Genomic DNA, 16,742 nt, shown 5'->3' on the forward strand with positions numbered 1-16,742 from the left:
AATTTGAGCCCCAAAACCACACAAGCAAGCCAATTTGACTGAAACTTAATCATTTTCATCACTTTAAACACACCTTATTCTCAATATAAGAAGAAGTATATTTGAAATGGAAAATAACATTCAACTGGTATGGTGAGACCACCCATTCGTCTCAAACGGAACTATAACCGCGAGCTGATTGGTTAAATACAGGTGCGGGACCTACAGGCCGGCCCCCTGGCTGCCATTTCCATTTCGCAAAATTCGATGGCCACCACATAAGGTAGCCTACATTTTCATTTTAACAATCGTACAAGGGAAGAAGAAACAAAATGATTGGGACATGAAGAGAAAAAGTCTACAACACGCGGTATTCCGAGGCGGTCACCCATCCACGTACTAACCACGCTCGACGTTGCTTGGCTTCGGTGATCGGACGAGAACCGGTGTTTTCAACGTGATATGGTCGTAGACATTAGAGGCGGCGATGCGTAGGTTACTTATAATATCACTGCGCCTACTATAATGCGTCATATTTTGTGGTCAGAGGCATTATGTATGCCTACGTCACAGCTTCGTCGCATTACAGATGTGGTTGGGGCGCCCATTACACGACGGAGTCTACGCGTAGACATACAGTTCACGCAGGCTCGCACTGAAACAGAAACGGACGCACATTCAAGAACTGCACGCAGACCAACATCGGAAGAAGAGAGTGCCGACTGGACATCAAAGACGCCAACGGTTGGCAAGGTGTCTCATCACTAGGAACGCAGCGTGACGTCACGAGCTCTGACGTCACGAGCAGACTACTCCGAGGCTCCCTGACGTCATGAGAGACGCCAGCGCCATCTCCCGAATCAGGACTGACGTCACTAGCAGCAACTTCCACGCCGGTCTGAACTCAAAAAGCGTCCTAGTATAAACGCTTGGAAGCCAGTAGGCCTGCGCAGTGTTGGGCGGGGGGGGGGAGAGAGGGGAGGGATGATTTTCGACGGGCTTTAACCCGCGAATCACCTTTTTGACCGCAACGGTTAATTTGAGCCCCAAAACCACACAAGCAAGCCAATTTGACTGAAACTTAATCATTTTCATCACTTTAAACACACCTTATTCTCAATATAAGAAGAAGTATATTTGAAATGGAAAATAACATTCAACTGGTATGGTGAGACCACCCATTCGTCTCAAACGGAACTATAACCGCGAGCTGATTGGTTAAATACAGGTGCGGGACCTACAGGCCGGCCCCCTGGCTGCCATTTCCATTTCGCAAAATTCGATGGCCACCACATAAGGTAGCCTACATTTTCATTTTAACAATCGTACAAGGGAAGAAGAAACAAAATGATTGGGACATGAAGAGAAAAAGTCTACAACACGCGGTATTCCGAGGCGGTCACCCATCCACGTACTAACCACGCTCGACGTTGCTTGGCTTCGGTGATCGGACGAGAACCGGTGTTTTAAACGTGATATGGTCGTAGACATTAGAGGCGGCGATGCGTAGGTTACTTATAATATCACTGCGCCTACTATAATGCGTCATATTTTGTGGTCAGAGGCATTATGTATGCCTACGTCACAGCTTCGTCGCATTACAGATGTGGTTGGGGCGCCCATTACACGACGGAGTCTACGCGTAGACATACAGTTCACGCAGGCTCGCACTGAAACAGAAACGGACGCACATTCAAGAACTGCACGCAGACCAACATCGGAAGAAGAGAGTGCCGACTGGACATCAAAGACGCCAACGGTTGGCAAGGTGTCTCATCACTAGGAACGCAGCGTGACGTCACGAGCTCTGACGTCACGAGCAGACTACTCCGAGGCTCCCTGACGTCATGAGAGACGCCAGCGCCATCTCCCGAATCAGGACTGACGTCACTAGCAGCAACTTCCACGCCGGTCTGAACTCAAAAAGCGTCCTAGTATAAACGCTTGGAAGCCAGTAGGCCTGCGCAGTGTTGGGCGGGGGGGGGGGGGGGAGAGAGGGGAGGGATGATTTTCGACGGGCTTTAACCCGCGAATCACCTTTTTGACCGCAACGGTTAATTTGAGCCCCAAAACCACACAAGCAAGCCAATTTGACTGAAATTTAATCATTTTCATCACTTTAAACACACCTTATTCTCAATATAAGAAGAAGTATATTTGAAATGGAAAATAACATTCAACTGGTATGGTGAGACCACCCATTCGTCTCAAACGGAACTATAACCGCGAGCTGATTGGTTAAATACAGGTGCGGGACCTACAGGCCGGCCCCCTGGCTGCCATTTCCATTTCGCAAAATTCGATGGCCACCACATAAGGTAGCCTACATTTTCATTTTAACAATCGTACAAGGGAAGAAGAAACAAAATGATTGGGACATGAAGAGAAAAAGTCTACAACACGCGGTATTCCGAGGCGGTCACCCATCCACGTACTAACCACGCTCGACGTTGCTTGGCTTCGGTGATCGGACGAGAACCGGTGTTTTCAACGTGATATGGTCGTAGACATTAGAGGCGGCGATGCGTAGGTTACTTATAATATCACTGCGCCTACTATAATGCGTCATATTTTGTGGTCAGAGGCATTATGTATGCCTACGTCACAGCTTCGTCGCATTACAGATGTGGTTGGGGCGCCCATTACACGACGGAGTCTACGCGTAGACATACAGTTCACGCAGGCTCGCACTGAAACAGAAACGGACGCACATTCAAGAACTGCACGCAGACCAACATCGGAAGAAGAGAGTGCCGACTGGACATCAAAGACGCCAACGGTTGGCAAGGTGTCTCATCACTAGGAACGCAGCGTGACGTCACGAGCTCTGACGTCACGAGCAGACTACTCCGAGGCTCCCTGACGTCATGAGAGACGCCAGCGCCATCTCCCGAATCAGGACTGACGTCACTAGCAGCAACTTCCACGCCGGTCTGAACTCAAAAAGCGTCCTAGTATAAACGCTTGGAAGCCAGTAGGCCTGCGCAGTGTTGGGCGGGGGGGGGGGAGAGAGGGGAGGGATGATTTTCGACGGGCTTTAACCCGCGAATCACCTTTTTGACCGCAACGGTTAATTTGAGCCCCAAAACCACACAAGCAAGCCAATTTGACTGAAACTTAATCATTTTCATCACTTTAAACACACCTTATTCTCAATATAAGAAGAAGTATATTTGAAATGGAAAATAACATTCAACTGGTATGGTGAGACCACCCATTCGTCTCAAACGGAACTATAACCGCGAGCTGATTGGTTAAATACAGGTGCGGGACCTACAGGCCGGCCCCCTGGCTGCCATTTCCATTTCGCAAAATTCGATGGCCACCACATAAGGTAGCCTACATTTTCATTTTAACAATCGTACAAGGGAAGAAGAAACAAAATGATTGGGACATGAAGAGAAAAAGTCTACAACACGCGGTATTCCGAGGCGGTCACCCATCCACGTACTAACCACGCTCGACGTTGCTTGGCTTCGGTGATCGGACGAGAACCGGTGTTTTCAACGTGATATGGTCGTAGACATTAGAGGCGGCGATGCGTAGGTTACTTATAATATCACTGCGCCTACTATAATGCGTCATATTTTGTGGTCAGAGGCATTATGTATGCCTACGTCACAGCTTCGTCGCATTACAGATGTGGTTGGGGCGCCCATTACACGACGGAGTCTACGCGTAGACATACAGTTCACGCAGGCTCGCACTGAAACAGAAACGGACGCACATTCAAGAACTGCACGCAGACCAACATCGGAAGAAGAGAGTGCCGACTGGACATCAAAGACGCCAACGGTTGGCAAGGTGTCTCATCACTAGGAACGCAGCGTGACGTCACGAGCTCTGACGTCACGAGCAGACTACTCCGAGGCTCCCTGACGTCATGAGAGACGCCAGCGCCATCTCCCGAATCAGGACTGACGTCACTAGCAGCAACTTCCACGCCGGTCTGAACTCAAAAAGCGTCCTAGTATAAACGCTTGGAAGCCAGTAGGCCTGCGCAGTGTTGGGCGGGGGGGGGGGGGGGGAGAGAGGGGAGGGATGATTTTCGACGGGCTTTAACCCGCGAATCACCTTTTTGACCGCAACGGTTAATTTGAGCCCCAAAACCACACAAGCAAGCCAATTTGACTGAAACTTAATCATTTTCATCACTTTAAACACACCTTATTCTCAATATAAGAAGAAGTATATTTGAAATGGAAAATAACATTCAACTGGTATGGTGAGACCACCCATTCGTCTCAAACGGAACTATAACCGCGAGCTGATTGGTTAAATACAGGTGCGGGACCTACAGGCCGGCCCCCTGGCTGCCATTTCCATTTCGCAAAATTCGATGGCCACCACATAAGGTAGCCTACATTTTCATTTTAACAATCGTACAAGGGAAGAAGAAACAAAATGATTGGGACATGAAGAGAAAAAGTCTACAACACGCGGTATTCCGAGGCGGTCACCCATCCACGTACTAACCACGCTCGACGTTGCTTGGCTTCGGTGATCGGACGAGAACCGGTGTTTTCAACGTGATATGGTCGTAGACATTAGAGGCGGCGATGCGTAGGTTACTTATAATATCACTGCGCCTACTATAATGCGTCATATTTTGTGGTCAGAGGCATTATTTATGCCTACGTCACAGCTTCGTCGCATTACAGATGTGGTTGGGGCGCCCATTACACGACGGAGTCTACGCGTAGACATACAGTTCACGCAGGCTCGCACTGAAACAGAAACGGACGCACATTCAAGAACTGCACGCAGACCAACATCGGAAGAAGAGAGTGCCGACTGGACATGAAAGACGCCAACGGTTGGCAAGGTGTCTCATCACTAGGAACGCAGCGTGACGTCACGAGCTCTGACGTCACGAGCAGACTACTCCGAGGCTCCCTGACGTCATGAGAGACGCCAGCGCCATCTCCCGAATCAGGACTGACGTCACTAGCAGCAACTTCCACGCCGGTCTGAACTCAAAAAGCGTCCTAGTATAAACGCTTGGAAGCCAGTAGGCCTGCGCAGTGTTGGGCGGGGGGGGGAGAGAGGGGAGGGATGATTTTCGACGGGCTTTAACCCGCGAATCACCTTTTTGACCGCAACGGTTAATTTGAGCCCCAAAACCACACAAGCAAGCCAATTTGACTGAAACTTAATCATTTTCATCACTTTAAACACACCTTATTCTCAATATAAGAAGAAGTATATTTGAAATGGAAAATAACATTCAACTGGTATGGTGAGACCACCCATTCGTCTCAAACGGAACTATAACCGCGAGCTGATTGGTTAAATACAGGTGCGGGACCTACAGGCCGGCCCCCTGGCTGCCATTTCCATTTCGCAAAATTCGATGGCCACCACATAAGGTAGCCTACATTTTCATTTTAACAATCGTACAAGGGAAGAAGAAACAAAATGATTGGGACATGAAGAGAAAAAGTCTACAACACGCGGTATTCCGAGGCGGTCACCCATCCACGTACTAACCACGCTCGACGTTGCTTGGCTTCGGTGATCGGACGAGAACCGGTGTTTTCAACGTGATATGGTCGTAGACATTAGAGGCGGCGATGCGTAGGTTACTTATAATATCACTGCGCCTACTATAATGCGTCATATTTTGTGGTCAGAGGCATTATGTATGCCTACGTCACAGTTTCGTCGCATTACAGATGTGGTTGGGGCGCCCATTACACGACGGAGTCTACGCGTAGACAAACAGTTCACGCAGGCTCGCACTGAAACAGAAACGGACGCACATTCAAGAACTGCACGCAGACCAACATCGGAAGAAGAGAGTGCCGACTGGACATCAAAGACGCCAACGGTTGGCAAGGTGTCTCATCACTAGGAACGCAGCGTGACGTCACGAGCTCTGACGTCACGAGCAGACTACTCCGAGGCTCCCTGACGTCATGAGAGACGCCAGCGCCATCTCCCGAATCAGGACTGACGTCACTAGCAGCAACTTCCACGCCGGTCTGAACTCAAAAAGCGTCCTAGTATAAACGCTTGGAAGCCAGTAGGCCTGCGCAGTGTTGGGCGGGGGGGGGGGAGAGAGGGGAGGGATGATTTTCGACGGGCTTTAACCCGCGAATCACCTTTTTGACCGCAACGGTTAATTTGAGCCCCAAAACCACACAAGCAAGCCAATTTGACTGAAACTTAATCATTTTCATCACTTTAAACACACCTTATTCTCAATATAAGAAGAAGTATATTTGAAATGGAAAATAACATTCAACTGGTATGGTGAGACCACCCATTCGTCTCAAACGGAACTATAACCGCGAGCTGATTGGTTAAATACAGGTGCGGGACCTACAGGCCGGCCCCCTGGCTGCCATTTCCATTTCGCAAAATTCGATGGCCACCACATAAGGTAGCCTACATTTTCATTTTAACAATCGTACAAGGGAAGAAGAAACAAAATGATTGGGACATGAAGAGAAAAAGTCTACAACACGCGGTATTCCGAGGCGGTCACCCATCCACGTACTAACCACGCTCGACGTTGCTTGGCTTCGGTGATCGGACGAGAACCGGTGTTTTCAACGTGATATGGTCGTAGACATTAGAGGCGGCGATGCGTAGGTTACTTATAATATCACTGCGCCTACTATAATGCGTCATATTTTGTGGTCAGAGGCATTATGTATGCCTACGTCACAGCTTCGTCGCATTACAGATGTGGTTGGGGCGCCCATTACACGACGGAGTCTACGCGTAGACATACAGTTCACGCAGGCTCGCACTGAAACAGAAACGGACGCACATTCAAGAACTGCACGCAGACCAACATCGGAAGAAGAGAGTGCCGACTGGACATCAAAGACGCCAACGGTTGGCAAGGTGTCTCATCACTAGGAACGCAGCGTGACGTCACGAGCTCTGACGTCACGAGCAGACTACTCCGAGGCTCCCTGACGTCATGAGAGACGCCAGCGCCATCTCCCGAATCAGGACTGACGTCACTAGCAGCAACTTCCACGCCGGTCTGAACTCAAAAAGCGTCCTAGTATAAACGCTTGGAAGCCAGTAGGCCTGCGCAGTGTTGGGCGGGGGGGGAGAGAGGGGAGGGATGATTTTCGACGGGCTTTAACCCGCGAATCACCTTTTTGACCGCAACGGTTAATTTGAGCCCCAAAACCACACAAGCAAGCCAATTTGACTGAAACTTAATCATTTTCATCACTTTAAACACACCTTATTCTCAATATAAGAAGAAGTATATTTGAAATGGAAAATAACATTCAACTGGTATGGTGAGACCACCCATTCGTCTCAAACGGAACTATAACCGCGAGCTGATTGGTTAAATACAGGTGCCATTTCCATTTCGCAAAATTCGATGGCCACCACATAAGGTAGCCTACATTTTCATTTTAACAATCGTACAAGGGAAGAAGAAACAAAATGATTGGGACATGAAGAGAAAAAGTCTACAACACGCGGTATTCCGAGGCGGTCACCCATCCACGTACTAACCACGCTCGACGTTGCTTGGCTTCGGTGATCGGACGAGAACCGGTGTTTTCAACGTGATATGGTCGTAGACATTAGAGGCGGCGATGCGTAGGTTACTTATAATATCACTGCGCCTACTATAATGCGTCATATTTTGTGGTCAGAGGCATTATGTATGCCTACGTCACAGCTTCGTCGCATTACAGATGTGGTTGGGGCGCCCATTACACGACGGAGTCTACGCGTAGACATACAGTTCACGCAGGCTCGCACTGAAACAGAAACGGACGCACATTCAAGAACTGCACGCAGACCAACATCGGAAGAAGAGAGTGCCGACTGGACATCAAAGACGCCAACGGTTGGCAAGGTGTCTCATCACTAGGAACGCAGCGTGACGTCACGAGCTCTGACGTCACGAGCAGACTACTCCGAGGCTCCCTGACGTCATGAGAGACGCCAGCGCCATCTCCCGAATCAGGACTGACGTCACTAGCAGCAACTTCCACGCCGGTCTGAACTCAAAAAGCGTCCTAGTATAAACGCTTGGAAGCCAGTAGGCCTGCGCAGTGTTGGGCGGGGGGGGGGGGGGGGGAGAGAGGGGAGGGATGATTTTCGACGGGCTTTAACCCGCGAATCACCTTTTTGACCGCAACGGTTAATTTGAGCCCCAAAACCACACAAGCAAGCCAATTTGACTGAAACTTAATCATTTTCATCACTTTAAACACACCTTATTCTCAATATAAGAAGAAGTATATTTGAAATGGAAAATAACATTCAACTGGTATGGTGAGACCACCCATTCGTCTCAAACGGAACTATAACCGCGAGCTGATTGGTTAAATACAGGTGCGGGACCTACAGGCCGGCCCCCTGGCTGCCATTTCCATTTCGCAAAATTCGATGGCCACCACATAAGGTAGCCTACATTTTCATTTTAACAATCGTACAAGGGAAGAAGAAACAAAATGATTGGGACATGAAGAGAAAAAGTCTACAACACGCGGTATTCCGAGGCGGTCACCCATCCACGTACTAACCACGCTCGACGTTGCTTGGCTTCGGTGATCGGACGAGAACCGGTGTTTTCAACGTGATATGGTCGTAGACATTAGAGGCGGCGATGCGTAGGTTACTTATAATATCACTGCGCCTACTATAATGCGTCATATTTTGTGGTCAGAGGCATTATGTATGCCTACGTCACAGCTTCGTCGCATTACAGATGTGGTTGGGGCGCCCATTACACGACGGAGTCTACGCGTAGACATACAGTTCACGCAGGCTCGCACTGAAACAGAAACGGACGCACATTCAAGAACTGCACGCAGACCAACATCGGAAGAAGAGAGTGCCGACTGGACATCAAAGACGCCAACGGTTGGCAAGGTGTCTCATCACTAGGAACGCAGCGTGACGTCACGAGCTCTGACGTCACGAGCAGACTACTCCGAGGCTCCCTGACGTCATGAGAGACGCCAGCGCCATCTCCCGAATCAGGACTGACGTCACTAGCAGCAACTTCCACGCCGGTCTGAACTCAAAAAGCGTCCTAGTATAAACGCTTGGAAGCCAGTAGGCCTGCGCAGTGTTGGGCGGGGGGGGGGGGAGAGAGGGGAGGGATGATTTTCGACGGGCTTTAACCCGCGAATCACCTTTTTGACCGCAACGGTTAATTTGAGCCCCAAAACCACACAAGCAAGCCAATTTGACTGAAACTTAATCATTTTCATCACTTTAAACACACCTTATTCTCAATATAAGAAGAAGTATATTTGAAATGGAAAATAACATTCAACTGGTATGGTGAGACCACCCATTCGTCTCAAACGGAACTATAACCGCGAGCTGATTGGTTAAATACAGGTGCGGGACCTACAGGCCGGCCCCCTGGCTGCCATTTCCATTTCGCAAAATTCGATGGCCACCACATAAGGTAGCCTACATTTTCATTTTAACAATCGTACAAGGGAAGAAGAAACAAAATGATTGGGACATGAAGAGAAAAAGTCTACAACACGCGGTATTCCGAGGCGGTCACCCATCCACGTACTAACCACGCTCGACGTTGCTTGGCTTCGGTGATCGGACGAGAACCGGTGTTTTCAACGTGATATGGTCGTAGACATTAGAGGCGGCGATGCGTAGGTTACTTATAATATCACTGCGCCTACTATAATGCGTCATATTTTGTGGTCAGAGGCATTATGTATGCCTACGTCACAGCTTCGTCGCATTACAGATGTGGTTGGGGCGCCCATTACACGACGGAGTCTACGCGTAGACATACAGTTCACGCAGGCTCGCACTGAAACAGAAACGGACGCACATTCAAGAACTGCACGCAGACCAACATCGGAAGAAGAGAGTGCCGACTGGACATCAAAGACGCCAACGGTTGGCAAGGTGTCTCATCACTAGGAACGCAGCGTGACGTCACGAGCTCTGACGTCACGAGCAGACTACTCCGAGGCTCCCTGACGTCATGAGAGACGCCAGCGCCATCTCCCGAATCAGGACTGACGTCACTAGCAGCAACTTCCACGCCGGTCTGAACTCAAAAAGCGTCCTAGTATAAACGCTTGGAAGCCAGTAGGCCTGCGCAGTGTTGGGCGGGGGGGGGGAGAGAGGGGAGGGATGATTTTCGACGGGCTTTAACCCGCGAATCACCTTTTTGACCGCAACGGTTAATTTGAGCCCCAAAACCACACAAGCAAGCCAATTTGACTGAAACTTAATCATTTTCATCACTTTAAACACACCTTATTCTCAATATAAGAAGAAGTATATTTGAAATGGAAAATAACATTCAACTGGTATGGTGAGACCACCCATTCGTCTCAAACGGAACTATAACCGCGAGCTGATTGGTTAAATACAGGTGCGGGACCTACAGGCCGGCCCCCTGGCTGCCATTTCCATTTCGCAAAATTCGATGGCCACCACATAAGGTAGCCTACATTTTCATTTTAACAATCGTACAAGGGAAGAAGAAACAAAATGACTGGGACATGAAGAGAAAAAGTCTACAACACGCGGTATTCCGAGGCGGTCACCCATCCACGTACTAACCACGCTCGACGTTGCTTGGCTTCGGTGATCGGACGAGAACCGGTGTTTTCAACGTGATATGGTCGTAGACATTAGAGGCGGCGATGCGTAGGTTACTTATAATATCACTGCGCCTACTATAATGCGTCATATTTTGTGGTCAGAGGCATTATGTATGCCTACGTCACAGCTTCGTCGCATTACAGATGTGGTTGGGGCGCCCATTACACGACGGAGTCTACGCGTAGACATACAGTTCACGCAGGCTCGCACTGAAACAGAAACGGACGCACATTCAAGAACTGCACGCAGACCAACATCGGAAGAAGAGAGTGCCGACTGGACATCAAAGACGCCAACGGTTGGCAAGGTGTCTCATCACTAGGAACGCAGCGTGACGTCACGAGCTCTGACGTCACGAGCAGACTACTCCGAGGCTCCCTGACGTCATGAGAGACGCCAGCGCCATCTCCCGAATTAGGACTGACGTCACTAGCAGCAACTTCCACGCCGGTCTGAACTCAAAAAGCGTCCTAGTATAAACGCTTGGAAGCCAGTAGGCCTGCGCAGTGTTGGGCGGGGGGGGGGGAGAGAGGGGAGGGATGATTTTCGACGGGCTTTAACCCGCGAATCACCTTTTTGACCGCAACGGTTAATTTGAGCCCCAAAACCACACAAGCAAGCCAATTTGACTGAAACTTAATCATTTTCATCACTTTAAACACACCTTATTCTCAATATAAGAAGAAGTATATTTGAAATGGAAAATAACATTCAACTGGTATGGTGAGACCACCCATTCGTCTCAAACGGAACTATAACCGCGAGCTGATTGGTTAAATACAGGTGCGGGACCTACAGGCCGGCCCCCTGGCTGCCATTTCCATTTCGCAAAATTCGATGGCCACCACATAAGGTAGCCTACATTTTCATTTTAACAATCGTACAAGGGAAGAAGAAACAAAATGATTGGGACATGAAGAGAAAAAGTCTACAACACGCGGTATTCCGAGGCGGTCACCCATCCACGTACTAACCACGCTCGACGTTGCTTGGCTTCGGTGATCGGACGAGAACCGGTGTTTTCAACGTGATATGGTCGTAGACATTAGAGGCGGCGATGCGTAGGTTACTTATAATATCACTGCGCCTACTATGATGCGTCATATTTTGTGGTCAGAGGCATTATGTATGCCTACGTCACAGCTTCGTCGCATTACAGATGTGGTTGGGGCGCCCATTACACGACGGAGTCTACGCGTAGACATACAGTTCACGCAGGCTCGCACTGAAACAGAAACGGACGCACATTCAAGAACTGCACGCAGACCAACATCGGAAGAAGAGAGTGCCGACTGGACATCAAAGACGCCAACGGTTGGCAAGGTGTCTCATCACTAGGAACGCAGCGTGACGTCACGAGCTCTGACGTCACGAGCAGACTACTCCGAGGCTCCCTGACGTCATGAGAGACGCCAGCGCCATCTCCCGAATCAGGACTGACGTCACTAGCAGCAACTTCCACGCCGGTCTGAACTCAAAAAGCGTCCTAGTATAAACGCTTGGAAGCCAGTAGGCCTGCGCAGTGTTGGGCGGGGGGGGGGGGGGAGAGAGGGGAGGGATGATTTTCGACGGGCTTTAACCCGCGAATCACCTTTTTGACCGCAACGGTTAATTTGAGCCCCAAAACCACACAAGCAAGCCAATTTGACTGAAACTTAATCATTTTCATCACTTTAAACACACCTTATTCTCAATATAAGAAGAAGTATATTTGAAATGGAAAATAACATTCAACTGGTATGGTGAGACCACCCATTCGTCTCAAACGGAACTATAACCGCGAGCTGATTGGTTAAATACAGGTGCGGGACCTACAGGCCGGCCCCCTGGCTGCCATTTCCATTTCGCAAAATTCGATGGCCACCACATAAGGTAGCCTACATTTTCATTTTAACAATCGTACAAGGGAAGAAGAAACAAAATGATTGGGACATGAAGAGAAAAAGTCTACAACACGCGGTATTCCGAGGCGGTCACCCATCCACGTACTAACCACGCTCGACGTTGCTTGGCTTCGGTGATCGGACGAGAACCGGTGTTTTCAACGTGATATGGTCGTAGACATTAGAGGCGGCGATGCGTAGGTTACTTATAATATCACTGCGCCTACTATAATGCGTCATATTTTGTGGTCAGAGGCATTATGTATGCCTACGTCACAGCTTCGTCGCATTACAGATGTGGTTGGGGCGCCCATTACACGACGGAGTCTACGCGTAGACATACAGTTCACGCAGGCTCGCACTGAAACAGAAACGGACGCACATTCAAGAACTGCACGCAGACCAACATCGGAAGAAGAGAGTGCCGACTGGACATCAAAGACGCCAACGGTTGGCAAGGTGTCTCATCACTAGGAACGCAGCGTGACGTCACGAGCTCTGACGTCACGAGCAGACTACTCCGAGGCTCCCTGACGTCATGAGAGACGCCAGCGCCATCTCCCGAATCAGGACTGACGTCACTAGCAGCAACTTCCACGCCGGTCTGAACTCAAAAAGCGTCCTAGTATAAACGCTTGGAAGCCAGTAGGCCTGCGCAGTGTTGGGCGGGGGGGGGGGGAGAGAGGGGAGGGATGATTTTCGACGGGCTTTAACCCGCGAATCACCTTTTTGACCGCAACGGTTAATTTGAGCCCCAAAACCACACAAGCAAGCCAATTTGACTGAAACTTAATCATTTTCATCACTTTAAACACACCTTATTCTCAATATAAGAAGAAGTATATTTGAAATGGAAAATAACATTCAACTGGTATGGTGAGACCACCCATTCGTCTCAAACGGAACTATAACCGCGAGCTGATTGGTTAAATACAGGTGCGGGACCTACAGGCCGGCCCCCTGGCTGCCATTTCCATTTCGCAAAATTCGATGGCCACCACATAAGGTAGCCTACATTTTCATTTTAACAATCGTACAAGGGAAGAAGAAACAAAATGATTGGGACATGAAGAGAAAAAGTCTACAACACGCGGTATTCCGAGGCGGTCACCCATCCACGTACTAACCACGCTCGACGTTGCTTGGCTTCGGTGATCGGACGAGAACCGGTGTTTTCAACGTGATATGGTCGTAGACATTAGAGGCGGCGATGCGTAGGTTACTTATAATATCACTGCGCCTACTATAATGCGTCATATTTTGTGGTCAGAGGCATTATGTATGCCTACGTCACAGCTTCGTCGCATTACAGATGTGGTTGGGGCGCCCATTACACGACGGAGTCTACGCGTAGACAAACAGTTCACGCAGGCTCGCACTGAAACAGAAACGGACGCACATTCAAGAACTGCACGCAGACCAACATCGGAAGAAGAGAGTGCCGACTGGACATCAAAGACGCCAACGGTTGGCAAGGTGTCTCATCACTAGGAACGCAGCGTGACGTCACGAGCTCTGACGTCACGAGCAGACTACTCCGAGGCTCCCTGACGTCATGAGAGACGCCAGCGCCATCTCCCGAATCAGGACTGACGTCACTAGCAGCAACTTCCACGCCGGTCTGAACTCAAAAAGCGTCCTAGTATAAACGCTTGGAAGCCAGTAGGCCTGGGCAGTGTTGGGCGGGGGGGGAGAGAGGGGAGGGATGATTTTCGACGGGCTTTAACCCGCGAATCACCTTTTTGACCGCAACGGTTAATTTGAGCCCCAAAACCACACAAGCAAGCCAATTTGACTGAAACTTAATCATTTTCATCACTTTAAACACACCTTATTCTCAATATAAGAAGAAGTATATTTGAAATGGAAAATAACATTCAACTGGTATGGTGAGACCACCCATTCGTCTCAAACGGAACTATAACCGCGAGCTGATTGGTTAAATACAGGTGCGGGACCTACAGGCCGGCCCCCTGGCTGCCATTTCCATTTCGCAAAATTCGATGGCCACCACATAAGGTAGCCTACATTTTCATTTTAACAATCGTACAAGGGAAGAAGAAACAAAATGATTGGGACATGAAGAGAAAAAGTCTACAACACGCGGTATTCCGAGGCGGTCACCCATCCACGTACTAACCACGCTCGACGTTGCTTGGCTTCGGTGATCGGACGAGAACCGGTGTTTTCAACGTGATATGGTCGTAGACATTAGAGGCGGCGATGCGTAGGTTACTTATAATATCACTGCGCCTACTATAATGCGTCATATTTTGTGGTCAGAGGCATTATGTATGCCTACGTCACAGCTTCGTCGCATTACAGATGTGGTTGGGGCGCCCATTACACGACGGAGTCTACGCGTAGACATACAGTTCACGCAGGCTCGCACTGAAACAGAAACGGACGCACATTCAAGAACTGCACGCAGACCAACATCGGAAGAAGAGAGTGCCGACTGGACATCAAAGACGCCAACGGTTGGCAAGGTGTCTCATCACTAGGAACGCAGCGTGACGTCACGAGCTCTGACGTCACGAGCAGACTACTCCGAGGCTCCCTGACGTCATGAGAGACGCCAGCGCCATCTCCCGAATCAGGACTGACGTCACTAGCAGCAACTTCCACGCCGGTCTGAACTCAAAAAGCGTCCTAGTATAAACGCTTGGAAGCCAGTAGGCCTGCGCAGTGTTGGGCGGGGGGGGGGGGGAGAGAGGGGAGGGATGATTTTCGACGGGCTTTAACCCGCGAATCACCTTTTTGACCGCAACGGTTAATTTGAGCCCCAAAACCACACAAGCAAGCCAATTTGACTGAAACTTAATCATTTTCATCACTTTAAACACACCTTATTCTCAATATAAGAAGAAGTATATTTGAAATGGAAAATAACATTCAACTGGTATGGTGAGACCACCCATTCGTCTCAAACGGAACTATAACCGCGAGCTGATTGGTTAAATACAGGTGCGGGACCTACAGGCCGGCCCCCTGGCTGCCATTTCCATTTCGCAAAATTCGATGGCCACCACATAAGGTAGCCTACATTTTCATTTTAACAATCGTACAAGGGAAGAAGAAACAAAATGATTGGGACATGAAGAGAAAAAGTCTACAACACGCGGTATTCCGAGGCGGTCACCCATCCACGTACTAACCACGCTCGACGTTGCTTGGCTTCGGTGATCGGACGAGAACCGGTGTTTTCAACGTGATATGGTCGTAGACATTAGAGGCGGCGATGCGTAGGTTACTTATAATATCACTGCGCCTACTATAATGCGTCATATTTTGTGGTCAGAGGCATTATGTATGCCTACGTCACAGCTTCGTCGCATTACAGATGTGGTTGGGGCGCCCATTACACGACGGAGTCTACGCGTAGACATACAGTTCACGCAGGCTCGCACTGAAACAGAAACGGACGCACATTCAAGAACTGCACGCAGACCAACATCGGAAGAAGAGAGTGCCGACTGGACATCAAAGACGCCAACGGTTGGCAAGGTGTCTCATCACTAGGAACGCAGCGTGACGTCACGAGCTCTGACGTCACGAGCAGACTACTCCGAGGCTCCCTGACGTCATGAGAGACGCCAGCGCCATCTCCCGAATCAGGACTGACGTCACTAGCAGCAACTTCCACGCCGGTCTGAACTCAAAAAGCGTCCTAGTATAAACGCTTGGAAGCCAGTAGGCCTGCGCAGTGTTGGGCGGGGGGGGGAGAGAGGGGAGGGATGATTTTCGACGGGCTTTAACCCGCGAATCACCTTTTTGACCGCAACGGTTAATTTGAGCCCCAAAACCACACAAGCAAGCCAATTTGACTGAAACTTAATCATTTTCATCACTTTAAACACACCTTATTCTCAATATAAGAAGAAGTATATTTGAAATGGAAAATAACATTCAACTGGTATGGTGAGACCACCCATTCGTCTCAAACGGAACTATAACCGCGAGCTGATTGGTTAAATACAGGTGCGGGACCTACAGGCCGGCCCCCTGGCTGCCATTTCCATTTCGCAAAATTCGATGGCCACCACATAAGGTAGCCTACATTTTCATTTTAACAATCGTACAAGGGAAGAAGAAACAAAATGATTGGGACATGAAGAGAAAAAGTCTACAACACGCGGTATTCCGAGGCGGTCACCCATCCACGTACTAACCAGGCTCGACGTTGCTTGGCTTCGGTGATCGGACGAGAACCGGTGTTTTCAACGTGATATGGTCGTAGACATTAGAGGCGGCGATGCGTAGGTTACTTATAATATCACTGCGCCTACTATA

The 16,742-nt window shown here is 49.3% G+C and overlaps 17 non-coding genes across 17 annotated transcripts; all 17 read right to left on the reverse strand.

Moving 5' to 3' along the window:
- Positions 1 to 334: 334 nt before the first annotated feature.
- On the reverse strand, positions 335 to 453 carry LOC135490214 (5S ribosomal RNA). The gene has a single exon (XR_010447426.1). It is a non-coding gene; the product is annotated as a 5S ribosomal RNA (ribosomal RNA).
- An 896-nt stretch (positions 454 to 1,349) lies between these two features.
- Positions 1,350 to 1,468, reverse strand: LOC135490428 (5S ribosomal RNA). Its single transcript, XR_010447631.1, has one exon. It is a non-coding gene; the product is annotated as a 5S ribosomal RNA (ribosomal RNA).
- A 901-nt stretch (positions 1,469 to 2,369) lies between these two features.
- Positions 2,370 to 2,488, reverse strand: LOC135490215 (5S ribosomal RNA). The gene has a single exon (XR_010447427.1). It is a non-coding gene; the product is annotated as a 5S ribosomal RNA (ribosomal RNA).
- Positions 2,489 to 3,385: 897 nt separating this feature from the next.
- On the reverse strand, positions 3,386 to 3,504 carry LOC135490216 (5S ribosomal RNA). The gene has a single exon (XR_010447428.1). It is a non-coding gene; the product is annotated as a 5S ribosomal RNA (ribosomal RNA).
- Positions 3,505 to 4,406: 902 nt separating this feature from the next.
- On the reverse strand, positions 4,407 to 4,525 carry LOC135490217 (5S ribosomal RNA). Its single transcript, XR_010447429.1, has one exon. It is a non-coding gene; the product is annotated as a 5S ribosomal RNA (ribosomal RNA).
- Positions 4,526 to 5,420: 895 nt separating this feature from the next.
- LOC135490218 (5S ribosomal RNA) lies at positions 5,421 to 5,539 on the reverse strand. Its single transcript, XR_010447430.1, has one exon. It is a non-coding gene; the product is annotated as a 5S ribosomal RNA (ribosomal RNA).
- Positions 5,540 to 6,436: 897 nt separating this feature from the next.
- On the reverse strand, positions 6,437 to 6,555 carry LOC135490219 (5S ribosomal RNA). The gene has a single exon (XR_010447431.1). It is a non-coding gene; the product is annotated as a 5S ribosomal RNA (ribosomal RNA).
- Positions 6,556 to 7,421: 866 nt separating this feature from the next.
- LOC135490220 (5S ribosomal RNA) lies at positions 7,422 to 7,540 on the reverse strand. Its single transcript, XR_010447432.1, has one exon. It is a non-coding gene; the product is annotated as a 5S ribosomal RNA (ribosomal RNA).
- Positions 7,541 to 8,443: 903 nt separating this feature from the next.
- LOC135490221 (5S ribosomal RNA) lies at positions 8,444 to 8,562 on the reverse strand. Its single transcript, XR_010447433.1, has one exon. It is a non-coding gene; the product is annotated as a 5S ribosomal RNA (ribosomal RNA).
- An 898-nt stretch (positions 8,563 to 9,460) lies between these two features.
- LOC135490222 (5S ribosomal RNA) lies at positions 9,461 to 9,579 on the reverse strand. The gene has a single exon (XR_010447434.1). It is a non-coding gene; the product is annotated as a 5S ribosomal RNA (ribosomal RNA).
- Positions 9,580 to 10,475: 896 nt separating this feature from the next.
- On the reverse strand, positions 10,476 to 10,594 carry LOC135490223 (5S ribosomal RNA). The gene has a single exon (XR_010447435.1). It is a non-coding gene; the product is annotated as a 5S ribosomal RNA (ribosomal RNA).
- Positions 10,595 to 11,491: 897 nt separating this feature from the next.
- LOC135490225 (5S ribosomal RNA) lies at positions 11,492 to 11,610 on the reverse strand. The gene has a single exon (XR_010447437.1). It is a non-coding gene; the product is annotated as a 5S ribosomal RNA (ribosomal RNA).
- A 900-nt stretch (positions 11,611 to 12,510) lies between these two features.
- Positions 12,511 to 12,629, reverse strand: LOC135490226 (5S ribosomal RNA). The gene has a single exon (XR_010447438.1). It is a non-coding gene; the product is annotated as a 5S ribosomal RNA (ribosomal RNA).
- An 898-nt stretch (positions 12,630 to 13,527) lies between these two features.
- LOC135490227 (5S ribosomal RNA) lies at positions 13,528 to 13,646 on the reverse strand. Its single transcript, XR_010447439.1, has one exon. It is a non-coding gene; the product is annotated as a 5S ribosomal RNA (ribosomal RNA).
- An 894-nt stretch (positions 13,647 to 14,540) lies between these two features.
- On the reverse strand, positions 14,541 to 14,659 carry LOC135490228 (5S ribosomal RNA). The gene has a single exon (XR_010447440.1). It is a non-coding gene; the product is annotated as a 5S ribosomal RNA (ribosomal RNA).
- An 899-nt stretch (positions 14,660 to 15,558) lies between these two features.
- Positions 15,559 to 15,677, reverse strand: LOC135490229 (5S ribosomal RNA). Its single transcript, XR_010447441.1, has one exon. It is a non-coding gene; the product is annotated as a 5S ribosomal RNA (ribosomal RNA).
- Positions 15,678 to 16,572: 895 nt separating this feature from the next.
- LOC135490454 (5S ribosomal RNA) lies at positions 16,573 to 16,691 on the reverse strand. Its single transcript, XR_010447656.1, has one exon. It is a non-coding gene; the product is annotated as a 5S ribosomal RNA (ribosomal RNA).
- Positions 16,692 to 16,742: the final 51 nt, after the last annotated feature.

This window comes from Lineus longissimus, chromosome 6 (genome assembly GCF_910592395.1).
Source record: "Lineus longissimus chromosome 6, tnLinLong1.2, whole genome shotgun sequence".
Lineage (NCBI taxonomy): Eukaryota > Metazoa > Nemertea > Pilidiophora > Heteronemertea > Lineidae > Lineus > Lineus longissimus.